The sequence below is a fragment of the Syngnathus leptorhynchus genome, chromosome 2 (assembly GCF_054491065.1).
Source record: "Syngnathus leptorhynchus isolate UIUO chromosome 2, UIUO_Slep, whole genome shotgun sequence".
Classification (NCBI taxonomy): Eukaryota; Metazoa; Chordata; class Actinopteri; order Syngnathiformes; family Syngnathidae; genus Syngnathus; species Syngnathus leptorhynchus.
Genome location: NC_141196.1, coordinates 11,403,761 through 11,415,110, shown reverse-complemented (window position 1 = coordinate 11,415,110; position 11,350 = coordinate 11,403,761). Strand labels below are relative to the sequence as shown.

Genomic DNA, 11,350 nt, shown 5'->3' with positions numbered 1-11,350 from the left:
AATAGCTTTGATTGAAATCTCAACTTTGAATGCTGTTAGAAGGAAGGACGTTTTTCTATAACGCGTGGCTAATTTCAAAACTGCCGAGTGCATGTGCATATTCATATTCATGTTACGAAGTTAATGCTTTAATGAACAAGAAGAAGTTAAGAAGGGACGTAATGAAACCCAAATGTCACGATACGATATGAACTTTACAATATGATAATTATATATATATATATATATATATATATATATATATATACATACACACACACACACACACACACACACACACACACACACACACACACACACACACACACACACACACACACACACACACAATGCATATCAGTGAGCATCAATTGAATGTGAATTTCTGCTATTTGCGGGCCGGCACTCTCCTGACTGAAATGTACACTTTTATTATGATTGACCCCCACCTCTCCAAACAAATCACTCTTGTCATGCCGGGCAATTTTTTATTCTCTGCCATGTTAGGTTTAGAGTTAAATCAGACTGAACCCAAATAGTGTCGCCGCAAGCAACAGTTCCATTCCGAACGGTTATAAGCACAATGCAGCGTGTCAATAATCAATCAAGTAAGAGCCAAGTTACATTTCACTCTTTATAACAACTATTTTGCAACAATAAAACCTTTTGATAGTTATAATGAGGAAGTCATCAACATAAGCAGATGACACAGGTGGAATTAAGAGAACCGTCGACGTGTGAAATTAAAAAGAAGAAAAAAGCCTTCTGATGGCAGATGGATTCCAGTGGGTGGGGTGGTTTTTGATATAGGTGGAGTACTTTCAGTTCTTTATTTCTATCGAAATATCGGCCCTTATGGCCTTGACATTTATCTTGGCATGATAGTGCCTAAAGGGAAATGTGCTTTCAGCAGTTAGCAAACATATTTTTCAAGGTTGTGTTAAACATATAATCATATCAATATAATATCTAGTATTGGGGGGAGGCTCGGTTGCAGTTTCCGCCAGTTCTGAGTTCCTCCCCCACGTGCTCCTCCTTTTGATGTCTTGGATGCCCTGGCTACAGAGGCGTTGCTACACTAAAGGAAGGGAGATAGTGGCTGTAGTAACGCTGATTAGAAAAGGAATGTAGTGTAGTGTGAATTGATCTTCTCGACCCCCACATTGGGAGTGCAGAGTCTGCTTTCTTCCCCCAACCAGTTGTCCTCTCCACAGGTGGCCGACTCCTGCTAAGTTTAACTTCTTAGTAAACTAACACAACACATAATAATAATAATATCTAACCTTGCTTGGACCTTTCAGCACATATTAAGTAAATGTAAGGTAACTGATATACAGTTCCTTAAACGAACATTGAGTAAATATGGGATAACTTTAATGTGACTTCTTCAAACTGTATATAACCAATTTTGATCATCTACAATCTATGAATCAAAGCTACAGTTAACTAAAAGGAATGAAGTCCCTTTAAACTGACAAAGAACATTTCGCCTATGCAAAGAAGCTCTGCTCATTGTCATTGAAGACTTCTTACAAAACAAACACAAAAGTAACATAAGGACAGGAAGGAAACATAAGGCTGACAAGGATCAAAAGACATTCCTTGAACCAAATAGAAAGCATTTAGTTTAAAGGAGAGTCGTAAACTCATAAAATAAGGCCTCCTGATCTGGCAGGCCAAGGCTTCCCCCGAGATTATTCCAACAGATAACACCTCGAGGTCGGTGATCAAAGAACAATACCACGTCCAGGTGGTTGGGCTTCGAGAGGAAAACCCCCAATTCCTGACCACAGTGATGACACCTCGACGGGGAGGAGATGACCATCGACCAATCATCACACAATGTTTTGCATGCTTTAATATTCATATTGTGTTTCTTTAAAACTGGGCAACCCGGAAGAATGTGTCGTCTTTTGGTGGTCACAGAAACGCACGAGTTTTAGTGTGAGGGACCCGGGACCCAGGCCTGTATTAGAGCACTTTGTTAGGAATAAACATTTGGTAAATTTGGTCTGATTGATCTACTGGTCTTCTCTTTGACAGAACGAACTCGCAAAATTGTTAGGTGCGCCAGTGTGTGGATTAGGACATAGAAACTTGTGTTAAAGTTGATCGTAATTTGGAGTCAGATCAATAGCTAAAATCCGTATCCTAACAATTTCTTGGTGACCCCGACGTGATGTCGAGAGAAGGGTAATTGACAACTCGTGGTCTGTATCCAGGACACCGGACAGCGTCCGGGACGCTGTCTCTCGGTCGGCGAACCGTTTGGAATAAGTAAGGTGCACAACGTTGAGCTGGTACAACGTCTCCTCAACCCTGAGCGCTCATCACTGATAAGGTAAGCAGAATACCTGTTACTATAAGTCGAAATTCTGCAAATTGAAAAAGGAAATTTAAGAGGAGACTGTTGTTCAGATCAAATAAAGTGTGCAAGAGATACATACGGCAAATAAGTTTGGAACTTACGTGTGTGACGTGTACGGTAAAGTCAGGGACTTACGCGTATTACGAATAGGTCCGGGACCTAGCCTAGTCGTGGCGGACAAGGGTACGTTGACGAGCGTATTCAAATAGCCAGGTTTTTTTTGAGATCCTGGGAGGTGTGAGGCTCTCCCGAAAACATCCGGTGGTAACAGTTCCTTCTGTGAGAGATCAGACCGCTAAAACATCCAAAATGCCCCAAATTGATAGGAGTGTGTGTGAGATAGTGTGTGTGATGAGAGGAGTGCGTGTGCTGAGAGGAATGAATGGAGTGAGATAGTGTGTGTGATGAGAGGTGTGTGTGCGTTGAGAGTGTGAATGGTAGGATAAATTGACAGTAAAAAACAGTACTAGCAAAAACCAACCGTAATACACAGGCTAGTAATTTTGTTGAAGGGTAAATTTAATCCTGCATTGAGGATCCTCAAAGTAAAAAAAAAAAAAAGTAAAAAAAAAAAAAAGTAAAACAAAAAATTGAAAAAAATTGGAAAAATCTAAAAATACCAAGTTAAGATAGGAAATAAAAAACGGTAAATCTCTAACTCTTGAAGGTGATGAGAAGTACATGGCAAGTAGATTTCTTAATTGTATGCGATACATGCCAAAGTGGAAGAGAAAGCGGTGGAAATAGATAAGAAAGGAGTTGAATACAAGGGCATTTATCCATCTTTGCATGATGTAACACCCCCGAGTGCCCCCACACTCGGAGTGACTGCTGTTGGACCGCCGCCGTACGGCAACCCCGGAGTGATGGCTCCAGTGGTGACGTTGGGTGGCCGACTGGTGGTGGATGTCGAGGGCGAAGGTGAAAGGGCGGATCAAAGTATTGTACAACTGATTGAACAAGCAGTAAATAGAGAGAGGCGACGGATCAGGGAGGAGGAGGCGTCCCGCGTGGACACTTCCACCCCCGCTCCGAGCCCTCAAACGTCCAACATAACGAAAGGAGTAGGTGGGCATAGACTAAGTGCCGAGAACGAGGAGCTAAAAAAGAAAGTTGATCAAGTTGATGAGCAGCGTAGACAGGAAGCGCAGATGTTGAAATGGGTAACGGAGAAAATAAGACAAGACGCGAAGAGTGAGTGGAGACAGAAAGAGCATTCACAGCGGGACGGTAGCGGAGGTGAGGAGGAAGATGATGTTGTGATGCAACAGAGGAAAATGTTGGAGTACGCGAATCTGAATGGTAGAAAAAAGGGCGGACAGGGAGAGGGCCAGACACGGAGAGAATATAATTTGCGGAGTACTCGTGGACAGATGATACAAGCAGAGGTTCAGAAAAATGAGTTGATGTGTCCCCTAGTGGCAACAGCGGATGGTCAGCGTTACGAGCCCATGGTGCTCCGTGATGTAACTGCGATGATGGAAAAGATGCCCCCACTACACAGAGGAGGCAAGGTGTGGCTGAACAAGTTTTTGGCTCTAATGAGTGGACAGAGTTGTACACTTGGTGACATGCGACAGATGTTGGCAGGAGCATGCTCCCTAGTGCAATTGCAGGCGATTGAGGAAGCAGCAGGCACAGCGAGACTGGGGAGGGAGGTGCCCTTGCCACAAGTAGCAGCGCCCCTGTTTGAAAACATTAAAATGACTTTCCCACAACCCACCGATTTGGCCCCCACTATGTTTCCTTATGATGTGAAAATGTCACCTGCCCAACATTATGTAACATGTGTGGAGAGTTGGATTGAAACCACAGGTCGCCATCCGGCTCTCACGCACGAGGCAGAGGTGCTCTTCCGGACGGCGCTGGTGGATGGACTTCCGCCAGATGTGAAGAAGCAGTTAATGTCAGACCCTGACATTCTGGTTTGTGCCGAGGAACGGTTTAAACGTCATCTTTTGCATCACTGCAGAATGTTTACTGAGTCACAAGCTAAAGTTGATAACGAGACAGACGCATTATCCAAACAGTTGTTGAAATTACAGTTGGCAAAAATGCATGGTGAAGCTAGACAGTCTAAATCACAGAAAAAGGAAATGCAAATGTCACAGGCTCCTCAGGTGGTGGGACGCGGAAGGGGCCAGTTCCGGGGCGGATACAGAGGCCGGGGAGGGAGTGCACCTGCTTACCCGGGGAGGGCGACATACAAAAACCATTCGCCCAACGCATGCTACATCTGCGGCGAAACCGATCACTGGGCAAGAGAGTGCCCGCAGTATCGACCGCACGGAGCCGGCCGTCCAGCCGGAGGCCCGCCACATCAACCCGAGGAGCCGATACAACAAACACGAACAGCTCCCTCGAGTGGACGACCCTGGCAACAGCCACAAGCACACAGAGGTCAGTACTATCAACATGATGATCTCTGGTGTGGACAATTCGAATAGGGATGCCCGGGGAGCCAGAGAAGCAGCGGCCCGGCGGAGCCAATGCTTCATGTGACAGTGGAGGGAAAACCTGTGCAGATGCTGGTGGACACAGGCGCAACATATTCATCAATAAACACTGCCCTTCCTGTATCCTCACTGTCAAAGAAAACAACAACTTTGGTCGGCTTCTCGGGAAAACCACAAACTCTGCCTTTTACCAAACCACTTGAGACTGTGATCACCCGGACGGGGTGTAGACTCTGGCACAAATACATCCATTCCACGGACACCCCAATCAATTAGATGGGGAGGGACTTGTTGTCAGCCGTTGAAGCCAGAATTCTGTGCGGGCCAGAGGGAGTGATTATTCAATTTCCAGATGGCATCAGCATCCAGTGCTCACAACAAATACAACAACATGGTCAGTGGCTGATGGCGCCCCTACCAACAGAAGCAGAAACGGCAACCATCTACTGGGCCAGGCTGGAGCCAGAGACCCCTGCTGGTGGTGGTGTGTTCTCGACCTACCAACTGTGGAAACCCTGGATCTGCTCACTGACGCCATACCACCCACCTGTTGATCCTTTGCATTGCACTCTATATTATGACCGAAAAAGTGATGATGTATATCGGGATTTGTTTGAAGAAATTGAAGGGCACATGTGGGATTTAATTTCATCACGCATTTTGATTGGTAAAGAGGGAGTTGCAGCGGTAACTGAGCTGACACATGAACAAATGCAGTGGTTCAAAATGACAGAAAAAGGGGTGCCACACATTTCCCTAGCTATTGCCCCAGGACACAAGGCCAGACAATTGGGCTCAATGGTCAAGCAGTTGTTGCAACAGACCGATTGGCGGGAAACTCACATTCCTAATTTGTACTGGTTTGAGTCTCAGAATGCATACCAAATTAAACAACCCATGGCAGACAGGATTGCTGGAGATGATGTTGGTGTTCCGCGGTCCAGTAATCTGGACGGGGAACACCCAGACTCCTGTTTGCATCCTACGTTGAAGCCTAAGCCCGGCCTGTTTCAGCCGACCCCGTGGCTGGGAGCAGAGGTGATCATTGATTTCACCGACATGAATACAAGAGTGAATGGGAAACGCTTTTTGCTTGTGTTGGTTGACGCTTACTCAGGCTGGCCTGAGGCATATCCGTGCTCGAAAGAAGATTCTGCTGCTGTGATCAAGGCTTTGATCACCCATTACATCCCCACGCATAGTTTTCCCGCCCTGATCCGCTCTGACAATGGTACACACTTTAACAACAAAGCCTTGGCCAAGGTGGAATCAATTTTGCGTTTGAAGCATCGATTCGGCTGTGTCTACCATCCTCAGAGCCAGGGCAAAGTTGAACGAATGAACCGGACGTTGAAGGAAAAAACTGGCCAAAATTATTGCTCAAATGAGAATGAATTGGCTCCAAGCGATTCCGCTTGCCTTGTTGTCTGTGCGGCAATCTGTTAACAGGCACACTGGATTTGCACCGTTTGAATTGATGACAGGTCGTCTAATGCCGGGACCAGCAACGACGCTCGTCCCACCGGAGGATGTTACGGTACCAAATTGGTCTCATACAGCATAAGGGTCCTATTTGTCTGCTTTGGTGTCCAGTGTTTCTGCACAGATTGGAGAGAAAACGGCTGCGGCGGAGGAAGGCGTGTCGGTGGAGAAACAGCTCACATGTACACGTCTACGTCAGAGTCATCTCCAGAAAGTGGACGGAGCCCAGGTGGAAGGGCCCCTTTCGTGTCTTGGCCAGGACCTCTCACATGACCCAGCTCGACTTCAAAGGACGTCGGTGGTATCACTACTCACACCTACGTCCGGCCCCAGAGTTTGTTCCGTCAAGATGAAGGTATTCTTGTTTGGCCGTGTCCCGGACCCGGCCAAAGGGGGGTGACAGAAGGAGAAGGAGCAGCAATACGGAAAAGTAAAGGAGAGGGCTCGAAAGGATTTTCGGATTTTTCAGAATTAATTTTAGTAGTGCTATTTTTAGTAAGTTGTCTTTTTGTGTGGACATTGATGACAATTGATGAGACTATCCAGCAGAAAACGTCCCAGATTCAAATTTCACCCACCTATAGACAATATTGATGCAAAGGAGAAGTAGTTTTTGTGAACACAACAGAAGAGCTCTCACGAGAAGAACAGGAAGGTTTGAGACAGAGATGTGACAGCGGGAATTGGCAAATGCATGTCACATTGTCTAATTGGACAGAGACAAACCAAACGTTACAGGACAAATTGGAAAAGTACCAGAGAAGGGTGTGGAGGAAGCAAATTGAACAGGTAAGGGAAATATTGGATTTAGCCCCACCAGACAGAGAAGGGACATGTATTCACCAATGTAAAGGGGATGGACGGTTTGTAGTTGCTTCATGTCATGGAAAAGGTAAATTAACATACGGAGAAATGTGGTTGTTTTATTCTCAATGCTTAGGGGGTGAGTTTAGTTTGTCTTTGGTTGAGAGGGCATTGGAGAGTCACGGCATACAATTATTCACTAAAAAAGAAAGCCCGTTTTTGACAACCATGTGACTCAACAAAATATGACATGTTTAAAGTTAAAGGGGACCGGCATAAGTATTGGGACAATAGATTCCACATGGTGCAAATTCAAGTTGTCACTGACTGTAACCTCTCCTCTCTCTCGTGCAGACATCTGGTTGTGGTGTGGTGATGACAAATTATATGATCGCTTGCCGAAGAATGCATCAGGTATCTGTGCCCTCGTGTCTTTGATAATGCCTGTGGTGGTTGTCCCCATTGAAATACAGAATCTCAATTGGGACCTGGAGTCCCCATTGACGGAGCTCCTAAAGCGAGCCAAAAGAAACGTTTTGCCCCCGTGGTTGAGCGACGATGATCCAACATATATTGACGCTATAGGAGTGCCCCGAGGTGTACCAGATGAGTATAAACTCGTTAATCAAGTGGCCTCGGGATTCGAAAGTATCTTCCTATGGATCACCCCCAATAAAAATGTAGACCGTATTAATTACGTTCATTACAATGTCCAACGACTTGGTAATTATACAGCTGAATCATTTGCCGCAGTTCATGAACAATTGGCCGCGACGTCATTAATGGCGTTCCAAAATAGAATTGCGTTGGACATGCTATTGGCTAAGGAACATGGTGTGTGTGGAATGTTTGGTGATGCATGTTGTACTTTCATCCCAAACAACACGGCACCAGGGGGACGACTGACCAAGGCGTTGGAAGGACTAAGGACACTGAATAAAAAGATGAAAGATCATTCAGGTGTACACACCGATATTTGGTTTGATTGGATGAAAACGTTTGGAAACTGGAAAGGGCTCATCATGTCTGTGCTTGTTGCTGTGGCTATTTTTACTACAATTATGATGTTATGCGGTTGTTGTTGTGTTCCATGTATTAGATCACTCACTGTCCGGTTGATCGAGAAAACCGTTGGCCCGTTGCCACCGATGGGCCAATATACCCTGGTGGCTCAACATGAGCCGCGGGAGGAAGAAAGGACCGATAGCGCACTGGTAGATATTTGCTAGAGTCGCGGGTGATGACCTCATAAATGAGGTCATGAGAGGGAATAAAGGGAAATGTGCTTTCAGCAGTTAGCAAACATATTTTTCAAGGTTGTGTTAAACATATAATCATATCAATATAATATCTAGTATTGGGGGGGAGGCTCGGTTGCAGTTTCCGCCAGTTCTGAGTTCCTCCCCCACGTGCTCCTCCTTTTGATGTCTTGGATGCCCTGGCTACAGAGGCGTTGCTACACTAAAGGAAGGGAGATAGTGGCTGTAGTAACGCTGATTAGAAAAGGAATGTAGTGTAGTGTGAATTGATCTTCTCGACCCCCACATTGGGAGTGCAGAGTCTGCTTTCTTCCCCCAACCAGTTGTCCTCTCCACAGGTGGCCGACTCCTGCTAAGTTTAACTTCTTAGTAAACTAACACAACACATAATAATAATAATATCTAACCTTACTTAAACCTTTCAGCACATATTAAGTAAATGTAAGGTAACTGATATACAGTTCCTTAAACGAACATTGAGTAAATATGGGATAACTTTAATGTGACTTCTTCAAACTGTATATAACCAATTTTGATCATCTACAATCTATGAATCAAAGCTACAGTTAACTAAAAGGAATGAAGTCCCTTTAAACTGACAAAGAACATTTCGCCTATGCAAAGAAGCTCTGCTCATTGTCATTGAAGACTTCTTACAAAACAAACACAAAAGTAACATAAGGACAGGAAGGAAACATAAGGCTGACAAGGATCAAAAGACATTCCTTGAACCAAATAGAAAGCATTTAGTTTAAAGGAGAGTCGTAAACTCATAAAATAAGGCCTCCTGATCTGGCAGGCCAAGGCTTCCCCCGAGATTATTCCAACAGATAACACCTCGAGGTCGGTGATCAAAGAACAATACCACGTCCAGGTGGTTGGGCTTCGAGAGGAAAACCCCCAACTCCTGACCACAGTGATGACACCTCGACGGGGAGGAGATGACCATCGACCAATCATCACACAATGTTTTGCATGCTTTAATATTCATATTGTGTTTCTTTAAAACTGGGCAACCCGGAAGAATGTGTCGTCTTTTGGTGGTCACAGAAACGCACGAGTTTTAGTGTGAGGGACCCGGGACCCAGGCCTGTATTAGAGCACTTTGTTAGGAATAAACATTTGGTAAATTTGGTCTGATTGATCTACTGGTCTTCTCTTTGACAGAACGAACTCGCAAAATTGTTAGGTGCGCCAGTGTGTGGATTAGGACATAGAAACTTGTGTTAAAGTTGATCGTAATTTGGAGTCAGATCAATAGCTAAAATCCGTATCCTAACATGCCCCTATCTATTTTTCGTTTCTTTTAGTTATCTGAGTCCGGAGAAACAGGCTCTGTGCGGCCTTGACACTAAATGGCGTCCCATTCTCTTACAATACGTTGCGTTTTGATCACATGGTTGCGCACACCGAAAAGGTTGCCATAGTTGCAGAGAGTCCACTTCATTTGTTCAAAACAACAACCAAATAAATCTATTATGAATTGAGAGTATGCTGGTGGAAATAGCATACTTTGACTCTATAATTTTCAACAAAATTGTAGTGGCATTTGTGCTATTGTTGAACATAGTATTTAAACCAAGTCAATTCATAATTGTTTTAATAGGATAAAGCTTTTATTTCCCAGTCTACTTTATTTTACACTTGCATGCAAATTAAAAATGTCGAAAAGGTGCCTGAAGCACACCTGCAATGTAAATCATCTTTGTCATGATCATGAAAGTGTTTTATCATTTTAACATTTTGCCTTCCCATTGTTGGTCTACGCAGTGAGTGCTGTCAAACTTTTTTTTTTTTTCTTTTGGCAAAGACTAGCTCCAGGAAATCAGAAGAATAAATGACAGGGCCTTAATAAGCGACATGTTCAAAACATTTATAGGAACTTCAGTTCTGTTCATGGAGAAAAATGGACATGGATGTATCTTGTTATTGAAAATATTCAGTAGTGTTAAACTACGATGTTACTTGCAGACACAAATTAGTTTGTCAAGCACAACTTGTGTATGATAACGCTGATTATGCAAGTTAAACATTTAATCAAGGACCCTATCTGAATATTGCGCAATCTTTATTCATTCGTTCCTTTATCTTCCGAACCGTTCGTCCTCATCAAAGTGCTTGATGAGCTCTCTGTCTGATGACGCTTGTGTTTTCTCAGATTCGGGAGTTGGGAACTGAAATAAAAGACCACAAGGAATGAGCAAATGTTACCCGAGGGCAGCATGAGGAATGCTCGCTGATATTTCCTCCCACGTATGATCGAAGTACCTCGGAGTCCTGCTCCTGCATGACTGCATTAAATTCCACATCAGCCTCTGCACAGTATGACTGACTGGTGTACGTTTTTTCAGGAACAAGTGGAAAACCAAAGCACATCTTCATGATGAGATGACACCAAACCCTTGAGGGTATATTAGCCGTTAAAGGATTTGACTAATTGCAGGTGAGAGATGGGATCACTTCAATTTCAAGCTAATTATAAAATGAAGGAAAAAAAACCCTCCAGTTACTGTCCTTTTAATTGTTTTTTTTGGGGTTTTTCGTGTGGGGGGGGGCTGCACAAACCCAATTTCGTGTGATAAGTTATCTCTAAAGTACAGACAATGACACTTGCAAAATATTAAACATTTAATGATTGAACCTATAGTATGTTACTTGCCCATTAAAGCATTTATTTATATTGCTAGCAGATTTTGTGCACAAGAGAACTCAATGTGCTTCACACAACCTAAAGCACGAGACCTGAAAGCGTTTACAAACGGAACTGCTGAGGATATTCAAAGGCCAAGCAAAGAGAACCAAAGTGGCTTATTAAATTACTACATCTAGACACATTTAACAACAAAAAGATCTTGACAGCAAAGTAAAGAAGCATATTAACTTTCTGAAATGATGACAGGTGAATCAATTGTAAAGATACTTGAAAGATCTTCAACAAAGGAATAAGTAGAAAGCATATTTTTTAACCTGGATTTAAAAGCAGAAGCAATTTTCAGTTCACG

The 11,350-nt window shown here is 43.8% G+C and overlaps 1 long non-coding RNA gene across 1 annotated transcript; it reads left to right on the top strand.

Annotated features, from left to right (window-relative positions):
• Nucleotides 1-874: 874 nt before the first annotated feature.
• Nucleotides 875-9,483, top strand: LOC147060742 (uncharacterized). Its single transcript, XR_015068777.1, has 2 exons — nucleotides 875-1,080; nucleotides 6,678-9,483. It is a non-coding gene; the product is annotated as an uncharacterized LOC147060742 (long non-coding RNA).
• Nucleotides 9,484-11,350: the final 1,867 nt, after the last annotated feature.